We start from the raw sequence: 23,799 nt of genomic DNA, 5'->3' as shown, positions 1-23,799 counted from the left end.
AGCAAACTCCTGTGATAACAGAATAAGTATGGCTGGACTGTCATTTAATTCTTATGAAATTATTCAATTTTTTTATCACTGATTATTTGTGTACAATATTAACATACTGTTTATAGCTACACTGAAATTAACAGTCCTTTTCTGACCAACCAAAAATGTGGTAATCTTAACTAAGCAATTTGGCCTGGAAAGAGATCAACGCCATTAGCATCTTTTGTTTGACAAAGAGGAACTGGCTCGTGGAGAGTGTTCAATCTCCGCAGCAGGCGTATCTCTTTGAACACGCTCTACAAAATGAGTTTCCCTATCAGTTGGAGGCCGTTTCGCTCTCCACTTTAAAAATAGAGATGATGGGAGGGAAGCCCTTGGAATATTTATTGGGAGGGGGGAATAAATCCACAATCCACTGATAATTTTCCCTTCTCGGTCACATGTTCTTCCCGGCCATGACTGTTTTTTTCCCCCAATTACTTAACAGTATTTTCATTTTATTTCAATGTAGTGCGGCAGATACGCGCCGTGCCGCAGCCTAGCAATGAGGAGCTGAAAGAATTCACGCTTAATTGTATTTCATAAATCATATTGGGAGCCCCCTCAGAATAAGCTCCCTGTAACAAAATGATAAAATGGCCAATTATGAGAAAATTCCAGGCTCTGTAATTTACTAAACACACTCTAGAGAGAGTCTTTTGAGGGGAAAGATAGACTCCCTGTTGAATAGGTTTTTTTAGAGTGGCTTTACGTTATATTACTAAATAAATGATAATTGTTTGTGATCATTAGTGCTTGTTTTTGACAGATCTATACATGCACAGCATCTGTCACTTTGACCAATTGCCCCCCCCCCCCCACCCCATCAGGGAGATTGGACCCAAACCAGTGTTTGCCGTCTAAACTATAGGCTTTTAAACGCAAATAACGGAGGTGATAGGTAGAGATAGCAGCTCCATCACTCTCAGAGCTGCTCAAATTCCTAATCACAGTATTTGTTTTAGCTTTTGCAGGATCTGCCGAAACTTGTGGGACAAGTGATGATTCGTCATCTCGCAGAGGACAAGATCTTGGGACACTGGTGTCAGCAAACTTCGAGAATCAACTTTGACCTCTCGGTAAAATTCTTCTTCTTCTTATTATTTTTTTTTATTGCAAGATAACTGATAAATGTCGTTAAAAATGATTAGTGATGTCTGTCTTTGATTGCATACAGTATAATTATTTGTTTGACACATCAATGTAAGAATCATTTTGAAATGTTTGTAGATTGCTTTATTTGGTTTTTGAGATTGATTTATGGCATTTTAAATCTTTATTCAAAAAGAAAAAAATATATTTTATTCATATTTACTTATATAATTGTATGAGTAAGCTTCAGTCAAATTGCTCTGGTAAAAAGGAATCAAGTACACTACTACAGTTGTTTAAAACTGCAAATAAAAGAGAGAAAAAAATACTACAAAACAACCTTTTACAGAGCAAAGTTGAAGACACAGACGCTTATAATTACATATTTTTCAAGGGACTCTAATGAGTCACTGAATCGTTTATTTGAATTGATTAATTGAAATGAAACAACCAAATGAACTGATTCTCTAAACATGCAATATTAAGCCAGTTTAAGAGAGTCTTTGATTAGCTCATGTGTCTGTGAAGCTTTGCATGTGAAACTATGTGATAAAAGATGCTTTGTCACGCTACTGGTTGAAAATGTATCTGTTACTTTTAAAAACATATTGCTGTGAACTATAGGTCAGTGACTTATGTTCAATGATCTGGAAATAAATTCAATATCAATTCAGTGTTTTTTTGTTTTTTTAATCGTCTTAATCTTTGCAAATGTTTATATATACAATTAATTATGGCACATTATGTAAGGAATTACATTAAAATGCATTATACAAAAGAAAAAAAAATCTTTTTTTTAAGAAATAGTAATAAATGATCTCAGATTAATTAAGTAGGGTTTACTTTGAGGAATTTGTGATATCAGGAGAACAATTGTATCACCCCTGACATTTTTAACATTTCCACAAAAAAATACAAATAAAATTAAAACACATTTATAATAGTAAACATGCATTCAAGTAATTATATGCATGAATCACATTTTTATATATTTTAGAATAAATGAATACATACAAAATTCAACTCAACTATCAAACCCTTTATTGATAGACAACTTCTGAATAATGCAGAGGAAGTGTATACGCCTGTATGTACACTGTATGCAAATGAGTATATGAGTCATAATTAATCTTAGAATGCAGTACAGTAAGGGGAAGGTGTAACTGTAGAACTCGTATGCAGTATCAATGTGGCAGCCCTGCGGTGCTGAAACTCTGTGACATTACAGTCTCTCTCGCTCTCGAAGCTCCCAGGCCAGCGCTGTGCTCTCCACATTCAACAGGCTCTTTATTTCAACACAAAGTGCTGTGACATGCATCTCTACACCAGCTTCCACTGCTTCCTTTTACCTCTGCCTGCATTTATATTTAGGCACATTCTGGTGTTTGCGGTCACTTCTCAAGTACTGTTTGTGAAAAAGGATATTACCTCACGTAATAGATGGTTTTTGAGAGAGCACCGAGAGTCCATTTGCGACAGAGTGGAGAAGGTCCTGACAAACCTGAGCTCCATCTGTGTTTGGACTGTATTGCTCTCTACGTTTTCCTAGGTTAACACTGAATGTTATTAAAGCAAGTTGACCACAGGGTCAGCGCGAGAGCATCCCATGAAAACAAACAATTAATTTGGCATCGAGGTGTAATGGTATGATCTCCCGGCAGGGCCGGATCCATTGTTCGGCTGGAATTAACCGTGACAGGTCATGTGTCACTGGGCACTGACCTCGGTCCATTCACTAGCCCACACTTGCATTAGCCATGGCCCAGCAAGGGGTCAAACACAGTTACAAGCCAGCCAAACACCCCTCCCAACACACATGCATACAAAACACACACTGCCTTCCAGTTCCTGGCCACTTCTGACCACGGAAGTTCTCGCCAAACAAAGGCATACCATCACCAGGAAAGGGGTATATTACTGTGATGACATTTCTGCAAAAATAAAATAATTATAATAATAATAATACATTCCTAATTGCACATTTCGCGACAACGTTTTATTATGTTAGCTACTGTATTTACTGCATAAACTCGAAAATGAAATGTCCAGTAAATGGCCCAAAAAGAACGTGATTCTGATGGTTTTATTGCATTGACTTTTGCATTGTAGCAGTTCGGAAATTCTATCGTCGGTTAGTGGCACTAAAAGTGTGTTTTAGTGTTATATGATGCAGATGGATATGAATCTGGCAGCATTTTATTGTATTGTGTTGTACACATGACAGCAGTTTAGAAATAAAATATCCATTGGGTGGTGCTAAAATTGTAATTGTAAGGTTTTATCGAAAGCAGGTGAATGCAAATCTGGAAACGATTAATAATGTTGCTTCGGAAGTTTAGGAATTAAATGTCTGGTAAGTGGTGCTAAAAGCACGTTCAGATTTTTTTGAAACAGACTAATGTGAATCTGCCAGTATTTTATTAAATCGATTGATTGTTCAGAAAGTAAATGTTCGGTGAGTGGTGCTAAAAGTATGTTCGGTTTTATCTGAAGCAGATTAATGTGAATCTGGTAGCGTCTTGTTGCATTGTTTGTTGTACGTATCATGGCAGTTTGGAAATTAAATGTCCAGTGGCTGGCGCTAAAAGTATGTTTGGTTTAATCTGAAGTAGATCTGGAAAAGTTTTGTTGGTTGTTGTTGTACACATTGCGGGAGTTCAGAATAATCCAAAACTGACAAACATGATTGTGCCAGAATTTTATTATGTTGGTTCTAGGGGTTGAATGACTTCTGATTTTTTTAAAGTCGACTTTTATCTAATGAAAGTCGAGTCGAAGTCGACTAGTCATCGATGACGTCATTAATGAACATAAGCCTGGAGCTGTAAAAAACACCTTGTGCATGCACAGTTACGGCATGACTGAGTGCTGCTCACATGGTTATTGCTCCTATAACACAACACCTACATTTTAACAGTTCTTTTGTCTTTGGGTCGTTATATTTCTCACAGATTTCTGCTCGTTCTAAATCAGATAACATTACAGATAAAGTAGCACAGTAAAGATTACATTCATATGAACGCATTAGTGAGAGCGATTGCATGTGTGAATTAATTCTACCTGGTAGCGTCTTTCTACTAGTAGTGAATATGTGGGATTTAGTTAATAAGAAATAAATTCTAGAAGCTATTTTATTGAGAAATCAAAGAACAGTGTTGAATACATTTCTGCGCTGAATGATTCTGTGTGGGAGCAATCTGCGCTTGATGTACAATCTACTGTCTGTAGCCTATGTGTGTGCATCACAGTGCAGCAGCACATTAGATTAGAATGGCTATTAACTTACCGGTACAATGAGTGGTTTAAAACGTGCATTCTCCGATTCAATTTCGAGCATCCAGTAATATAATCACACATGGCTTTCGGAGTATGTATTTATTTGTAATTTTAACTGTTTTGAAACGGATCCTAAAGGTAGAAGTCCGTCAAAGATTTCTTAACCTGTTGCGCCCTCTATAGGACCAGCGACTAGTCGACGTCAAGTTTAAAGTGTCATGGCTGAGCACTGAAGTTGACTAGTCAACTAATTGACTAGTTGGTACAACCCGTAGTTGGTTCTTGTATTTATCACAACTATTCAGAATTAAATGTCGAATGAGTGCTTGCTCTATGTATTGCAACAGTTCGGAAATAAATTGTCTCGTAAAGTGGCACTAAAAATGTGTTCAGTTTTATCCAAATCAGATGCATGTGAATCTGGCGACTTACTGCTTTGGTTGTATGCTTTGCTACAGTTCAGAAATGAAATGTAAGCTGAGTGATGCTAAATAGCTTATGCTTTGTCATGTTTGAAAATCACGTACACTAAACCAATAGTGTTAACAAATGCTGGTAATGTTAACCTTATAATGCTGTACCAGGTGCGCTACTGAGCAAGTTTACTGTCACAAAAGCCAAACATATGGAACAAAGCATGTGATGCAAATGTTAAAATGTATTATTAAAATCATGCACTACAGTAAAAGTTATAGCATTGAGCAAAGAACGTAAAGAAAATAAGTGTTTATTAATTAATAACCTTGCCCTGTAATCATAATTTGTGTGAATAGAAATAAAAGTTTATTTCATTTCTCATAAAAACTGCAGTAAATTTGAAATATAGGCACATAAAAAATACAACTAAATAAAAAATCCAATAAGCATGCTGTAGGTTGTCATCTCTTCCTGTGAAATTGACGATGTCAGTGTGTCCGTGACACCTTTAAATGAATCATCACATCTGAAGGTACATTTATTCAAGTCAAAGTCATCTAGCGTTCAGAGAAGAGCAGTGTTTGCTCTTATATATCTGCCATGGGCCACCCATCATGTTGCCTTTATGTTGTCCGTATGTTGTGTTGCTGTTATTTTGCCGTCTCCCTCAGGCACGGCTAAAATTGGCTGACTTCATTTAGCACCAGTCACCTGAGGCTTGAAACGTTTTTGCGCATGTGGTGGATAGTAATAGGTGGTTAGCGCGCTAGTACGCCTGACAGATGCACAGTGCAACTGAGGTATGTCGAAAAACATCTGATCCCGTAGCCTCGGGCCACAGATACCACAGAAACGTGTTGTGTGGATGATGGACAGTTATGCAAAATGATATTCGTGCTGCTAATCCTACTTAGCATACATCTGTGATGTGTTTGTTATCTACAGCGTTTCCCAGGTATATCATCCATATTTAAACACGAGCAAACAACAGCTGGAAGTTGACAGTACACGTTCACCGTTGTGCCGGGCAGACTTCAGGAGACAGGAGCCTCTTTCTCCGATAATTTATTGGGTGTTGAGTGGGCGGACTGAAGCCCCAAAGCGCAGCGCCTGAATTAAAACTTCAATCCTCCATGTAAGCCACAATTTCATCCGTGACCCGACATTATACAAATGAGCAGGGAACTGATAGGTGCCTGAGCTGTAGGCCTGGGATGGGGGAAGGGGATTGACCCTGCTGTTCATCTCATCTCTCCCAAAGGGAGAAGAGCAGAGAGTTTTGAAGGATCCCTTGAAACGCGTTCATTTTGTATGCCGTCAACAAGACGGCAGGAGTTCAATTATCTCTCCCACAGAAGGTTTTGGAAAGAACCTCGCAGGAACAACCAGAGAACAAAATTGTTTCTAAGATAGCTTATGAAACTTTTTTCTTAAGCTTGGACTATTTTCACTCTTGATCCAGCCCTGAATGTGATTCATACACTCTCCGAAATAAAGGTACAAAAGCTGCCACTGGGCCAGTACTCTTTCCAAAAGTACTAGGCACTAATATACATCTTAAAAGTACTAATATGCTACTTGTAGGGGTACATGTACAAAGGTGTACTGCCCCAGCAAAGGCTTTTGTTGCGTATTATTTGGTTCTGTACCACGGCACAATTGTTATTAATGTAAATATTACTGGCAGCTGATTACTACTGTCACTAGGTAACGACTCATGAGGAGAAGATGCCAGCTTACATGTTTTATTTATTTATTTTAATTACATTTTTGGATTCATTAAAAAAATGCACTAAAATCATCGTATCTGTCTGCCAGAACAATGAATTGCTTCAACTTTAACATGACTAACATCAATGGGAAATACATGATATTATAATTATATTTTTACAAATTTTATTTCATTATTAATCATTAATTTCCACAATTTACTTTGGACTGCTTTCAAACCACACTAGAGTTTTGGCAGCAGACCCCAAAATCTCTAGCCTTTTAATTAAATATATTGGCAGCTATATGTTGTTATGTATACAGAACATTTGATACCATTTGAGAAATTAAATGTGTTTTTTTTTTTTTTTTTTTTTTTTTTTTTTTTTAGAAAACACAATTAAGAAAATGTACAATTTTTATTTAAGCAAATTATTTCAATTAAACTGGTATTATCTAATAGTGTACTGAAATTTTGCAGATTAATCATTTTTGGTTGACATTATCAAGATTGATTTGTTCTGACACACACACACACACACACACACACACAAGATTCTTATATGCTGATTAGATGCTTAGAAAACATTTCTGATTATTTTCAATGTTGAAAACAGTTGTGCTGCTTCATATTTTTGTGGAGAGATTCTTTTTATTTTATAAAAATGTTTTCAGATATTTTGATCAATAAAAACTATATACATGAATAAAAACAAAATGAGTGTGTGTATACATGCATATATTAACTTGAGCAAATTTTCTCCGAACTAACATGAACATTTGAATTAACTAAGGTTGTAAATGCTCTAAAATATATTGTTCAATTTTAGTTCATGTTAGTTAATGCATTAACTTATTTTATCAGATGAAACTTTGTTTTAATACTTCACACACACACACACACACACACACACACACATTTCAGTTGTATATGCATAGATATTTATATACTGTACAGTAAAACTGAAAGCAAAAGCAGAAACATGAATGAAACACTGATCTGACTAACTATTGAAGAATAACTGATCATGTGATCATTTCCTTGATTGCAGGACAAACAAACACATCATCCCACAGCAGCGGCTCCTTAAAATGGGTGACGGTGCCATTTGAACGGCATGGAGGGACCGCTATGAACTAATTCAGTGGCGTGATGACTGGGCATATTCTTATGGCCACCGTGGGGTCGGACGACGTGAACAGTGCAGACTTCATAAGAGCCCACACAAGACGACTGTCTGCTCTTGACTGAGGAATTGTTTATGCTATGAAAACTCTCACAGCAGCAAACTGTACTACCCTGCCAGTCGAGATTTGATTTGTTGTTTAGAGACAGTAATGCTTTTGCCTTTGACAGTAATGAATGTCTCTTTTAGGTTCTGGCGCTGGGCACGGACAGTTTTGATTGTTTGTGTTGAAATGTTCATCATATTTCAAATACAAACCTCGCAGAAATCAAGCCTCCGTTGGTAGGTCAAGGTATCGTTCTCTCAGTGTTGGCATTGTGTCGTCCTCCCTGGAGACGGTTAAATCGGTCGCTTAGAGAGAGTCATGTCACAGGAATCTTTGTCGTCGCTAGATGATATCTGGGCTGCAGAGAACTACTTGCCTTCTGGCGTGGCCATACAAACTGTATGAATGGAGGATGTCTGGACTCTGATCCAGTAATTTGAACTCCAACTGGACAACAGCAACAAGTCATCCAGAAACTCTGCTGGTGCCCTTGAAAACACACTTTAACCAGATAAATTAAATGATATGCCAATATCCAATGCCAATTGAATTAAACACAATTAATTGCATATATCAAATATTGTATGCAGAGAAGACTGCGGCACTAAATCATTGGTTGTTTACACTGTAATTGGTTTTTACACTTCATTTTTAGTAAAATAACACAAATAATTGCATACATCATAATTTGTAACGAAAAGCACCCTGATGATTACAATTCAATATAATGAGCTATATATATATATATTTAAAATATTCAATAACATAAAATATTTCACAAGATTAAATAATCGGTTTTGTACTATCACTCTACTAAAACAATTATACTTGAATTATAATTTAATAAAATATACTTCCATTTTTACTTTAGCAAAAACATAATTTTTACTCTTAAATTGTACACTGAGAATATTCATTAGTACTAATGAGAATAATTAGTAACAAAATAACTGAGAAATACTACAAGATGCATTTCTTTAATGAGAATTTGTGTTATTGTCATTTTATTTATGTTTATTGTTTTTATTAACAATTTTTACAAGTAAGGCATAACATATATATCTACTTTGTATTTCGGGCACCTTGAGGAAGGTCATCAACGAAATGTCTTCTACATGTAACAGCCAGGACTGAGTTTGCGCCATATTTCTGTCTGATTTCCCAGTTGGAGTAAAAGCTTTTTTTTGTTGTTGTTGTTGTAAATGCAGAGAAAGGAAAAAAAGTCAAGAGCCAAGTTTGCACATTTTGGAAACATAGGGACTGACTTCAGCGTGATCAAGCCAAGCTCTCTAAGAGAGTCATGGGAGTGATTCAACAGACATATGGCCACACAACCATATCCAGCATCTGCAATTCTCATCCCATTCAATCCCAGAGTCACATGGGATTATATTCTTGGAACAACAATAAATATACTGAAAAAAATAGTTGTTTCTTTTTGGTCGTGTAACAGGCACCCCTTTTAATTTGATCATTGACTTGGTGCCAAAAACAACAGCAGGTGTAATGTTATGTTAAATCATAAAATGGCTTCTGTAAAAAAGGCTCTTTCTCCAAAAGTCTAAATTAGAAGTGTATTCTGACAAAATGTATTTTTTATTTTTTTGCAGGGAACATATAAATCATGGGTCATGTGCCAGCCAAGCCACTGCCACTGAAATGGATTTGAATCCTAACACATAGCATTAGCATCAGTTTTCTTGGTTTGCAAAGTGGTTATTGGTTCTTTTAAACAGAAATTTATATTCTGATATCAATCAATCAATCATTCTTTTCCATATGTAAACTTTGTAAGGCGTTATTATATTCGGCAGATCACAATATAACATATTTTGAATTATGGGGTCCAAAACTTTCAACCTCCAAAAAGCATAAAAAGATAGCATGAAATTGATCCATATAATTTATTTACTTTAAGAAAAACTGGCATTTAAGCCTTTATTTACTTTCAAATCAAACCAAAACACAGATCTACACAATTCAAATATGACACAAAACTCAAACATAACTGATATCAAACCTATCTTCGTGTTTTAAGACTTGCATGCATTGACTTGAGAACCATGACGGTCAAACATGGCCGGCTCGACCCCAAACAGAACTTTTAGGTCCATTAGAGAAGAATGTGGCTATGATTTCTTGTGATATAAACCATGCAGGGTACAACACTCACCATCCTTGCCTGTCATTCACCCACGCCATCCTTGAGCTCCCATTCATGGAATCTCTCTAATGAGAGTGGAAATGTCAGCTATGATACACTCGGAGAGAAGAAGAGAACAGGGCATTGTACAAAGAGCTTTTATGCAGCCTGCCTTGTGTATCCTTCACACTTGTATTCTAGATTCTTTGTGACTTGATTAGTGGAACCTCTCACACATTCTTAGATGTGAAAAAGAGCACAATTTGCTTGGGGATTATTTTTAGTAAAGCCCAGTCTGCCTGCATTGTTTGTTGTGTGGCGGAGTGGTGTGTTGCCCTGAAATGCAATGGGGACTGGGCTGGGTTTTGGAATAGTGTCAAACTATTTAGGAAAACAGACAAGCATGTGCCAAAACCTGTTAATAAAACCTGAAGGTCTATACTCCATGTACGTTATGCTACCCTAACATACTTCATAGAAAAGCATTGTATGAAAAAAGATGATATTGTCATCATACATTTCCAAAATAATACAAATACTTTTTCTAGTGTAACTGGCCCTACTCAAACCGCACCAAATGGATGTTAGGCATCCTAACAAGCTAAAGACTACAGCCTCTAGTATTAATCATTAGTGTGCCTCTTGAAGCAAGAGGAGTGAAGTTTTACCTGCTCAGCTCCTACAAGCTTCGTTACACTTACTCTCCTAAACCGTACTACCTTCCGGGTCATGGCACCAATGCAACTGGGCCTACTTGCACCACTGAGAGTGGGATTTGAACCAGTGTCAAGCTATAGGAGAGGCAGATGCACTAATAAGGATGCAGCCTATAGCGTCAGTCGATAATGTACCACTTCAGAGAATGGAAAGTCAGTTTATTTGCACAGCTCTTAATAGCTGGTCTCCTTCATGCTTATTCCCCTAAACTCATGCCACATAACTTGTTCTAATCAAATAACTTCAAATGGGACTCAAACCAGGTCAGCTGCCATGTGAGATGTTTTAACAAGCTAAAGACAATAACTATAGCATTCATCAATAATGCACCTTGATGGCAAGGGGAAGGCAATTCTAAAATATTCAGCTCCTACTATGTCCTTTACACTTCCCCCCCTAAACTGCCCTACCTTCCGGGTCATGGCACCGATGTAACTGGTCCTACTTGCATAGCTCCAAGAGGAATTCAAACCAGCAGCAATCGACTCTATAGGCATGTGCATTAAAATGGATGCTAGAGATTGCAGACTTTAGCATCAATAATGCACCTCCTGAGGTCAGGGGAGTGAGGATTACATGCAAAACTTTTACTAGCTGACCTCTGTTGCACTCCCTTAAAACTCAATCTGGGTCACGGCACCAATCGAACAGGTCCTACTTACACCACTCAGAGCAGGAGTCGAAAGATCAAAGTTTCTAAGTTCTCAGGCAGTCCACAATGTGCCATTTATTGCTAGAGTACCTTTTGAGGGCCGAAGAGTGAGGTTTACCTGTACAGCTTGTACTAGTAGGGATTAGTCACACTCACCCCCTAAACCCCACTACCATCCGAGTCACAGCACAAATGTAACTGGTCCTACTCATTCCACTCTGTGAGGGATTCGAGCATAAACCACTTAGGTGGGCACACTAACAAGGGCACTAGACTTTGCACCCTCTAGTGTCAGTGCACCTCTTAATGGCAGGGGAGTGAAGTTTACCTGCACAACTCTTACCAGCTGGCTTCCATTACCACCACCCCTAAAACTCACTACCATCTAGTCACGGCACCAGTGTAACTGGTCAAACTTGTTCAGATTGATATTCAAACAAGAACACTCCACTGGTGAGAGTAAAAAAGATGCAGCCTCTATTGTTTGTCACTAGTGCCCTTTACCTGCAAAGCTCTTACTAACTGGCCTTGGTTACACTCAGCCCCCTAAAGCTCACTACTATTCACATCACCAGTTTAACTGGTCCTACTTGTACTGCTCTTAGTGGGATTCAAACCAATGTCAACTGGTATGGGCAGCAATAGTTTTTCACTGGCAACCAAGGGCTGGTTCATAGTTTTTGGATTTCATTTTTGGATTAACTAACCCTTTAACCTTATACTGCTAAAGAAAAGGCTTAAGCCTTAAAACTACTTCAATGGATTGGCTGTACACATGGGTTACATAGTTAATTACGAAAACTCAACTCTAAATCCATTAAGTATGATCAATTTACTCCCTCTGGAGGCTTGGGAAATAAAACTATAAGATAGTGGTAACAAATCACTAAATCCAGTGTAAAAACAACCAAAATGGCACCCTGTCAAAATGAAATCTCATGAATAGTATTAAATAAATGAACCTCGTGACAGCCATGATCCACACTGCTCGAGTCACGACGATGTCCATGTGAAGCTCACTGAACGGGGCTCATTGTTTGGGAGCGATGAGTGAATGCTGGTAATGGAATCTGCTTCAGTGATTTCTCAACTACAAAGAAGGAGAGGTGATCTTAGGTGTGACACTGGACATGATCAATCACACACAGACAGTTCCCTCAGGACAGAATAGAAAGGTCCATCCACCTGTCTCAGTCATCAAGATATGGTAACACATTCTGTGTGAGCATAGGACAGATTTACACCCAACTGCTGTTCTTCATCATGATAGAAGAGTACAATACTGATCTATGTGCAACATAGAATGTTAAAGGAATGCTCTGTGATGAAAATAATAATAATAATTTACCATATTCCATTTAAAACAACCATTTTCTATTTGAATATATTGTAAAATGTAATTAATTCCTGTGATCAAAGCTCAGCATCATTCCTCCAGTCTTCAGTGTCACATGATCTTTCAGAAATCATTCTAATATGCTGATTTCTGCTCATGAAACATTTCTTATGGTTATAAATGTTGAAAACAGTTATTATGTCATATTTTTGTGGAAGCGGTTACACATTTGAAATAGGAATCTTTTGTAAATGTGTTTACTGTCACTTTTGATAAATTTAATACGCCCTTTAAAAAAAATGAATCTTACTGATTCCCAACATTTGAATGGTAAGGTGTATGTATTTACATGTTTAAATATTGTACAGTACATAGCTTCATAAAATATCTATTTGAATAGAGAATAACAATATGTGAATAGAAGCAATCAGTTCAGCATATCAGGACAGATCTCACAAGAAGCATATTTTTTATGTGGTATGTCTTTTATGATGTTATTATGATTGCGGTTAGGCTAGTTTAAGCCTCAGACGGAACACCTACAATTCATTCTCTGACTGTGAAAAATCATTGCATGATCATTTTCTTGATCTAGATCGCTAATATGATTGACTGATTGCCTTTACGCAACTTTGAGTGATGTCTGCGAAATAATAAAGTGTTTACAACTTTGGATGGAGAGCGGAGTTAGGCTATGTAAGAAGCGTATATGCGTTTATATAGCTTGCTATATACATGTCTTCTTTTGTTGTTTTTCCCAGTGAGCTGGAGGTGAAAAGGTGTTCTGTTTTGGAAGTGAGACCCAGTCTGAGTCTGAGTAAGTGGCTAGATCTTCAACACAGTCAGTCCTACGATAGTGTTTCATGCTCACTCGGTTCACCTGTGCTGATGGATAAGCGTGGAAACAGGCCAGGTTGAGCAAGCGAGAGATAGAGAGAGAGAGAGAGAGAGAGGACACATGGGGGAGAGGAGGGGAAAGTTCACCTGTTATCTCACCTATATCAATTGACTTCATCTTCCGCCCACTCTCGGCCTCCCACTGTTCAGCACAGCATGCTGCTGTCACTTTTAGTGCTACTCGTAATATTCCTACAGCATATAGTATTTATACTACACACAGTATGGGCATTTTCTGTTTACCAAAATTTACCCAAATGTGCAAATTGAAACAGTCAGAACACACAAAATCCCAAAATGCAGTGGAGTGTGTTCAAGTGGGACAAACAAACCAAAGCATCTCTTTTCATTTTTTATTTTTTCAATCAAATTTGATTATAAAATTGTATTTATAACAACAAAATCAACTGATTTACATACTAACTCGCATACTTTTTATGAAACAGCAAGCAGCACACAGTATATGCTGTACGGTATTGTATACTAGTACAACAATAACAGCTAATTTTCATATAGTAGCAAATCAATCTTGGTAGATCAATTTTGGTATAAATGTATTTTTGGTATTATTGGTGTATGTTTTATGGGACACTTTACAGTCTTGTTTCGACTGCTTACACACAAAATCTTTACTTGTCACACAATTTCTGAAAGCTAACACGCAAACACCAGAACCACACAAACAATCGACTGCACATTCAAGTCCTGCACATTCATGGAAATACTGCTTTGTCGCCACATTGTAAAACCCTTTGGTTCCTCATTGCAGTTAGGCTGCATTTTGCAGTGAAAATCAGAACGTATAGTACATAAACGTTTCATTGTTGAGTTTACAGTTAAGCACCTAAGTGTCTGCACACCTGATGTTTAATCCATAGGTTCATATGTGTAGTATTTTGGAAAGCAGTGTCTTGATATGGCAAAGAAGTGACATTATGTTAGTTTTCTGTGTCTAATGTAGAGACGTGTGTTTAGTGTCTTACAAAAAAATTAATGTAATGTTTTGCAAAAAGTGGGAGGCTGAGAATGTGCTTATACAACGTTGTAGTTGTGCAATTTTGGCCTGAGGTTTTGCTCTTTGAGTTTGAGGTTTCACTAACTGTGTGTTATTTTTACTTTTAGTGTGTGAGCAATCGTCAAAAAAAAAAAATATATATATACTGTAACAAATAACTACAACAGTTTACCAAAAGTCAAACAGTGAAACCATAATCCTATAACAGTAACCACATAATATATTCCTGCTGCAGTGCATGCTGGGAACTTCATTTGTTCAGACAGCTGTGTTTGACTAGCCAGTCTAAAGTGGGCCTTCATGTACTTTCTAGTAATGCACATTTCCTGGTATGTGTATTTTTTATTATTTTTTTGCAGTATATTCCATTTCAACACTTTTCTCTTTTGGATGCTCACTGAACCCTGGCCTAAACCCGTCTGTTTGACAAACATCACGGCAGGACTGACCAAGCATCCTGAAAACCTGCACGGGGTGTTTTGGAAAGCTCTAGGCCTCTCATGCCTGTTGTTACCTGTTTCAGATAAACAAACCCCATGGCAGGCTGAGAGGGAGTTTGCCGCTGCGCACCGCGCTCGCACACTAAGCAAACTATCACCAGGTGTGCACGCATAGAGCCCATCTTCCGTCAGCGTCCTGTCATGCAAAAGATGTTTATCCAATTTGTCAAGATAATCTTTCCTCAAACAAGGCCTGGGCTGAGGCCTCCCAGCACACACACACACACACACACACACACTCATACACACTGTGAGACTGAAATGCAAGCCGTCTCCTCCAACTTCACTTCAGAACTAAAAGTAATTATATGTTTCTTAACAGAATTATCTGGCATTCCCCTTCATGTTGCATGCTTTCTCCACCACATTTTGGATCCGTTTCATCCGTCCTCAGATAGATCATCCGCCATATTACACAAATTTAGACTCTTAATGGAGTTGCGATCTGTTTATTTTTTCCCCTCTGGATTACCGCTTTATTAATGATGTCAGTTCTACTAAAATCTAAAAGGCATGCAAATTAGCATAAATAACACACACGCTGACACACACTTAAATTACAGCGTAAGCAAAAACATCCTCAAGCTGATGAATTTATAATGGATCTTTAATTTGCCATGGTGTGGATTATTTTAAACGGATTTCGGCAGAATATTTGCGTGTTTCGTGATTCACAAACTTTATATTTAGCGAGGGGTTTATTTATCAACGGCTGTCATCTTAAATAATAAGCGTTATAGTACAAGCCTCTTAAATGATGTGCGCTATAATTACACAGCTGTGGCACATATGCACTTTAACTTTGTGACAACATCTATGAACTTCATGTGGAGCATTTTATAATATGATAGAGAGAAAAAAAATGACTCCGAAGTGAAATAAATAAATAAATAAAAACTGTAATTTCAGCTTTTAACTCACAATTTAAGTTTTCGTAAAATTTGGGACATGCTAAGAATTCTGATGTTTTTCCTCACTATTCTGACTTTTTTTATTCCTCAGAATTTAGAGTTTACATCTTCCAATTCTGCTTTTCTTTTTTTGGAAAACAAAATACTTTTTATCGCGCAATTCTGTTTTTTAATCTCTAATTCGATCTGTTTTTCTCGCAATTCAGAATTGCATGATAGAAGAAGAAAACGCATTTAAACGCACAGCCACAAGACTTAAAAACACACGAACTAGATATCACTGATGAAACATTGTCTGAAGTAATATTTCAAGTCCACAAGGGAACTTTCACACAACACAAGTGAAGAAACCAGAAAGGTGCTGTTTACATATGGAGATATCCAAGAATGACATTGATGTAATTAAACTAATCCACCACGAAAATAGTCAAAAATGTTTTCCGCTCACTAATTCACAAAAAATAATGAGTTTTATACATATGTTTTAAACCCTTTTGAATGCATGTCACATAGACTTTCATAGTTATTGTCCATGCTAACTGACATTATGCCACAAATGACATCTCTTTTAACTCTTCTTGAACCCGGAACATTCCTTTAAGTAAACCTTCAAATATGAGGTAGGCTAATGAGAAATGCATTAGCTAGCAGCATTCTTTGTAATGTGTCTGGGGTCAAAAGGTGCAGGTATCTGCTCCCCCGTGTGTTCTCTCCTCACCTGCCGTCTGAGACCACGTCTGTCCAGGCGTGCACACACACACACACACCTGTTGGCGGTGGACATGGTTGACTGGAAAGGTAACGCCCCAAGACTGCTGTGTGGGCACATAGCAAACTGTCTGTGGCTTTCCAGCATGTTCCCGCTCAGAAGAATGCAGCCAAGCTCTTCTAAATTCCTTCTACATCACTTACCGAATGCTTAATTGAGGTCAAAACATGGAAAGGGATTTCCTCTGCCATTTCGTTTTATGCTTTATGATGCAGGCAGCTGGATCTGTCCCTCCACAGACACACACACACACACATACTAACCGTCCCTTATCTTCAGCTGCTGTTTTGTGAGCCATCGGATGTTTTCACCGGGTCTTGCGAACACCCTCATTGAGGGCACCGTTGCAGACTGTGGAGCAACTGGTCGAGCCAGTCAACTACTCTAGCTTTACCAACAGACCAGGACTAAACAAGAGAACACCCACTAACTCGTAGCCTTTTATCGCAGGCTTTGGCAAGCAGGAATGTTTTTGCATATGCAATCGCTTCAATCTAAGAACCACCTCTCTGGATGGAGGTTTGGAAAGCCAAACTAATGACAAGATGCTACTTGAAGCATGTGGGACGATTGCATGACTGATATGCAATGGCAGAGTCAATCAAAAAATAAGTCATTCGTAAACTGAATCCCAATTGGATAAATGAACTGACCAGCATACAATCTTAAATGTTACAGTAATAATTTTGGAATACCTGTCATCAAAATGATTTGGTAAAATCACCTCCCATAACTTTCTCACATGATTGTTTTCACAAACAATGGGCGTCCAAATGCAAGATGACATGACAGCAATTGTTATTGTGCCATTTATTATCAGCGTTGGGGAGTAACTAGTAACAATGGCATTACGTGATTGAATTACAAAATAAAAGTAATTATCTATTAGAGTTACTGAGACAAAATGGATAATTAAATTACAGTTACTTATGAAGGTCCCACATATTATAACTACTGTGCACTTACATTTAAATTAATAATATGATACAATGCACTTATTGTGTACAGACATGTTTTAACATTGTACATATATAATATGGACATTAGCATAGTGCTTACAATGTGACACTCTATGAAGCCCAAAAATACACAAATATTGGGTAATTAGGTATTACTTACACTAGTACTGTATATAGAAGTATATCACTTTTTTCGAGTTAATGCAGTACATTCCGGGATCCCCTCATGTCATTTTCACATGAACTGAAGGCCTTAAAATATACTGAGAAGAAAGCTCTGTTAAAGATGACTGATAAGGTGTTGACGATTTAAATCTAACGCTTGAAACCCGTCATGCGAAACACACAGACAGACAGTGTTAAACAAGGGATTTATCTGTAAAATTTAGATGTCATGCCGTGTGACAGCTGTGACACTTATCTGCTGTTTACACCTTTATGTGCAGTTTTAGTCCAAGATTCTTGTCATGTCAAAATAATATATAAGAAACAAGAGTAATATTGTGACAATGTTTCATATGCCTTGCTGAAGTCTGTACTGGCTGTTAAAAATCTGAACCTTAGGGCTCCAGTCACGCTGGCCTCATTTCCCACAGTCACACAACTAATAATTATCTTGATGTTAATCGCTGTAAGATGGCCATATGGGATTGGCCTTTCACCTTGCCTTAATTCTGGTGAAGGAAGATCTTATCTGTTTGACAGGCCCTGTCAGACGTACGCGGATGTGTCCTGCTACCTAATTGGCTGGAAAGTGGACAGGAGGTATTGGATGTGTTAGGAAGAAACTAAATCCACTGATGAAGGTGCCAGAAACACAAGATGGTATTAAACAAGAACAGGAAATTTGGGTGTTTCTGAAATCGTGATCTTACCTGTGGGATTTAACATTTCAATTGGTAAGATTAAATATATATATAATTTTATATTTTATAAGTTGTTTTATGTGTAACATATGTACATTTGAAAAATTTAAACAAACACACAAGATATTCAACGTGAGTTAGATGTTAGCATGTTGCTAAGCTAACAATGTGATTCGCACAGACATTTTGGGTAATAACTTTTCCACAATATTATTATTATTTTTTATCTATGTTTAAATTGTGACTTCACATAACCTTCTTATAATTGCAAATATATGTATCTTAATTGCAGCTTCATGTCATCCATTGTCATTCATGTCTCAATTACAACTTTTAAATCCACCCTCTTATGAAAATTAACTATTATAGAGTTAAAGTAAAAGTGTAGTAACCATGTTGTTTTGACATATTGACTATCATTTGTATAACCACAGTTTTACTACAAATACCATGGTTAAACTATGGTTAGTGTGCCAAAACATGATTAATTTGTGGTTACCATTGTTTAATCATAGTAATCATATACATAGGTTTTATCTATAGTAAAACCATGGTTAATTTTCATAAGGGACTGATGCAAGCGCCAGAAACAAAAACCTGTTTTAAAGAAGAACAGGACATTTGTCTGTTTATGAAATCTTGATCTTGTCTGTGAGATTGAACATTTAATGTAGTACAATTCAGAAATAATAATTGTAACAAGAGGAATAATTTTGTAAAGCTAGTTTCTTAATCCTTGATCATAAATTTTTTTTCAAGGATTTTTAGGCTGCATTAATTAGGTAAACCAGAATTGTGAACACTTCCCATAACACCCGATGTACTTTCTACATCATTAGAAGAATGGCATCTACGCTAATATTAGTTTGTTTCTCTCATATTCCGAGGTCAGCGTAGCCACCAGATCCAGTCTGTATCCAGATAAAATTTTCACTTCAGTCAACTGGATCCAGTACGTATCCAGACAAGATGGTGGATCAGCACCTAGAAAGGACCTCTACATCCATGAAAGACAGCAGAGACCAGGACAACTAGAGCCCCAGATAAAGATCCCCTGTAAAGACCTCATCTCAGACGACCACCAGGACAAGACCACAGGAAACAGATGATTCTTCTGCACAATCTGACTTTGCTGCAGCCTGGAATTGAACTACTGGTTTCGTCCGGTCAGAGGAGAACTGGCCCCCCAACTGAGCCTGGTGTCTCCCAAGGTTTTTTCTCCATTCCGTCACCGATGGAGTTTTGGTTCCTTGCCGCTGTCTGGCTTGCTTAGTTGGGGACAGTACATTTACAGCAATATCGCTGACTTGTTTGCACATGATTGCACAGATAATGTTTCAACTGAACTGAGCTAAATGATGACATCACTGAATTCAATGATGCACTGCCTTTAACTGTCATTTTGCATTATTGACACAATAATTAATGTTGTTCAGTTGCTTTGACACAATCTTTTTTTGTTTAAAGCACTATATAAATAAAGGTGACATGACTTGATGCTAGCTGTGTACAACTTGTACACTTTACCTTTAAAGTGATTATACATAAATTATATGTTAAAATTGGACTCTACAGTGCACACAAAAAAGTTGCAACACAGTCAAGTTTGACGTTAGCATGTTGCTAATCTAACAATGTGGTACTGTAACAGGAGGAACTCGGAGCAGGAGGAGCCAGGTGGGACCCAGACCACATGATGGCGGCACATGGTGGAGGAAGGACCGATGACTCCAGGGGGCTGACCGATTGCGGCGGAGTAGGAGGAACCCAAGGTGGAGGAGGAACCCAAGGTGGAGACGGAGAGAAGATGAGCCAGGCTGACACTGAGGATCCGGAGGGCCAAGGCAGAGCAGATGGTGCTGGCGACCAAGGCGGAGGGGGGGTCTGAAAAAACGCGGTGGAACCAGAGCGACTGAGGACTGAGGTGGAGCCAGAGGGATGGAGGGACAAGGTGGAGCCAGGAGCCAGAGTAGTGGAGTCCCGGGGTGGCAGATGGTCGACAAAAGACCATGGCAGAGGTGGAGGGACGAGGGAGCCCAGTGGAGCTGGTGGACTGACGGACCAAGGTGGAGCTGCTGGGTCGAAGGTCCAAGGAGAAGTTCGGGACTCAGTGCCTGGAAGCAGAGACAAGGGATCCTCCGGCCATGGAGAGTGGTTGACTCATGGCAAATCCAGTGCTCAGATGGTGAGCTGAGGCTGACCAGAGAGGCTGCCAGAGGACAGTTGTGGAGGAGGCTGGAGCGGGTGGGGGTGCGGGCTTATTTTCGAGGAGCGGGCAATGGAGGGCACATTGTAGGAGCAGGCACTGTAGGACACCTTCTAGGAGCAAGCCTTGGAGGAGAAAAAGCCCCCTCAGGGCTAGACAAGGAAACCAAGGATGAAGGAGGGCTGGATGGGACCAGTGGGGACAATGGAGAGAAGAGAGGGGGCAATTTAATTTCCAGTTCAGACTTCCAGTCTATGAGATCTTCCTCCTCATTTTGGCCCTTTTGCCACATCTTATTCAGCTCACCCTCAGCCACGGTGCAAGGGGCGGAGCTCCTCTCCATGCTCACACCGTCCAAGGCTTTCTTCCGGATCACACACCTGCACTGACCTCACAGCCTCAGCCTCGGTGGCAATCATCAGCTCTGTCGCTCCATGTGGCAATGCATCGGGAAGATGGTGGGCTGGGCTCTGGGTCCGGAGTGGGGCTGGTGTCATCCGCGATGTCTACAGTAAGAGGCGATGCACAAGACACTAGCACCCACTTCACAAAGGCGGCGAAATTCCCCTCTGGACAACTGCTCTCTGTTCCTCGAGGGAAAGGTTCCTCTGCTCCAGCAGGAGGAGAAAAATGGCAGGATCATCCATAAAATAAAACAAAAACTGACAAAAGGAAAAACAAAACGGTGGTGAAACAAGCTGCTTTACTATTTCAAGGTCTGGTCTTCTGTCAGAGAGAACCATGTAACAAGGCAGGTGATGATACAGAGTCTTTAATAATCCACATAGGGGTAATTCATAAGGTGAGGAAAGAAACACACATACACATCGAAGAGACAGGACAACCAAACACTTAACTAAATGCAATTTATAAGGAGAATGTTAACATTCATGTTCAGGGGACACACCTGAACATAATGACACAATTAACACGAGACAGAAACAAGGTCACACAGAGAACACAAGGAATCAAACTGCAACATAATGAGTCCGGGGCGTGACAGTGACATTGAGTACATTTGTAATTAACATTTTAATCTTGCTTAATTTTAGGAGATTATCACAGTGCATTATGGAATTGTCTTTTCAGTTAACACTTAAAATAATGCCATTAAAATGCATTAAAATGCATAAATTGTGCTCAATACATAATTGTACATGCATTACATTTGATTTTCTTACATATTTTATACCCCTACTACTAATATAGTGTATATTGCTCAAATGGACAGCATGCAAAAAGATTTGAATAATAGTTAACTGAAGAAAACAAAAAGTTATACTAAATGACTTCCTTCCTGAATCAACAAGTTGATGGGTGGCACACTTCCCACGGTGCAGACGGGCGAGCAAATGACTAATGAGTGACCGCAGATGCGTGATTCCAGCTGTAACGTGACTGGCGTGGGCATGGGCGGACCTTCTCCTCTGCTCAGGCAAAGCAGCTGTCAGTGCACACCGAGGGGGCTGAGGTCTTCTGACAGACTGCGCTGGTGACACGCTCACATGCAGATGCCCAGTGACAGCTCTCTGCTGGGGTGCAGCTGCCCCCTACCCCCTCCCGTCCCATCCACTTACTACAGCTGTATCCAGACACACCGTGACATGTGGCAGTTAAAGAGACGTTCTGGTGGAGATGTTGTTCTGGGGGTCTGAGGAACCCCTTCAGCCGCTGGACCTTAACCCTGTTGATTACATCAGCCAGTAGTGCAAACTGGGATGACTAGGATGAAAAATTGCTTTTGACTTGGGAGGGCTGTGTGTGTGTGCGAGTGATGTGTGTGGGTTTTTGTGCATCAATTAAAGCTGCGCATTAATATGGAACAGTGATTAAACTGACTAACTACCTGTGCATTAACAAGGTTTTACTCCATACCTGCCAGCCAATCAGAATCCAGTGTCCAGACAGACCATGGAATAATACTGAACAGGTGCTATGTTAATGACAGTGTGTTCATGGTTATAACAACATAACCATGAAGTTTTCAAAACAAAGAGAAAAAGGTCATTACGACATAACTTAATATCTTGCAAAAGTGACTTTAATTCATGTAACTGACTTTATTTCTTGCAATTTCAACTTTCACATTTACAATTATTTTTCTTGCAACTGAGACTTAATGTTACTTTATAACTTGCGATTATGACTTTGTTTAACGTAACTGAGAATAATTGCAGATTTTTGTCTTCCAGGTAAACTTATATCTCTCAGTTATAGCTTTGTTTTCCATAGCTAGGACTTTGTCTCACACAATGTTACTTTATTACTTTTTTTTTTTACATAATTACAACATAATTTCTTGCGATTGCAACTTTTTTGTTTCTTAGTTACAGCTTTGTATCCTTCAGGTGACTTTATGCCTTGGAGTTAAAACTTTTTTTTCTTCTCATAATTAAGACATTGTGATCCTCATTTCTAAAGTGTGTGTGTGCATTGATTTGATCTTCGAGTGTGCATACGCTTAAATCCATGCCAACGCTCATATTTGTAAAAACGGTCTTTTACGTGGAAAAGTGCTTAGTGTCACGTCAAGGTCTGAGCAGACGTACATATACTTTTTCTTGTCAGAGTACTGTAGGTTTTTGGAAACCTTGCAGCTTGCTGTTCTAAATTAAAGGATTTGGACGATGACTGGTGATCATTTATAGGTCAATGACATTAATTAGGAGCCGTTTACAAGACAGAGCTAAAACCATTCAATTGCACACAAGTTCAAGATTATTTTCGATGCATAGATTTTACATCTGAAAGAAAGACATACATTTGTTTTCTGTGCATAAGTTCATTCTATGAATCACTCGCACGCATATTTCAGAGATGATCGCAGTATCAAATTTAGGATGGGGTCTGCACAACCTTTTATAAATGAGGCCGTATATCTTGCAATGTTACTTTGAAAGTTTCTATTGCTACTTTATTTTAAATAATTGCAACTTTATTTCTCACAATTGCAAGTTTATTTATAGTAACTGGAAGCTTTGTATCTTGCAAAGTGACTTTATATCTTAAAATCACAACTTTGTCTCTCATAGTTGAGACTTTAGCCCTGAATGATACTTTATAACTTGCT

The 23,799-nt window shown here is 38.5% G+C and overlaps 1 long non-coding RNA gene across 5 annotated transcripts in view; it reads left to right on the top strand.

Annotated features, from left to right (window-relative positions):
• Positions 1 to 8,611, top strand: part of LOC132160119 (uncharacterized) — a 124,091-nt gene extending 115,480 nt beyond the window's left edge. For 2 of the 5 annotated variants that reach the window (XR_009437957.1, XR_009437954.1), the window contains exons 4-5: positions 996 to 1,109; positions 7,578 to 8,610. This is a non-coding gene — a long non-coding RNA (uncharacterized LOC132160119). Of the gene's footprint in view, positions 1 to 995; positions 1,110 to 5,760; positions 5,951 to 7,577 lie in introns of all 5 variants that reach the window. The other 3 variants (XR_009437956.1, XR_009437955.1, XR_009437953.1) reach the window with 3 other exon arrangements.
• The last annotated feature ends 15,188 nt before the right edge of the window (positions 8,612 to 23,799 follow it).

Source organism: Carassius carassius, chromosome 16 (genome assembly GCF_963082965.1).
Source record: "Carassius carassius chromosome 16, fCarCar2.1, whole genome shotgun sequence".
Taxonomy (NCBI): Eukaryota; Metazoa; Chordata; class Actinopteri; order Cypriniformes; family Cyprinidae; genus Carassius; species Carassius carassius.
The sequence above is the reverse complement of the archived record's forward strand: the minus strand, read 5'-3'. Positions and strand labels throughout refer to the sequence as shown.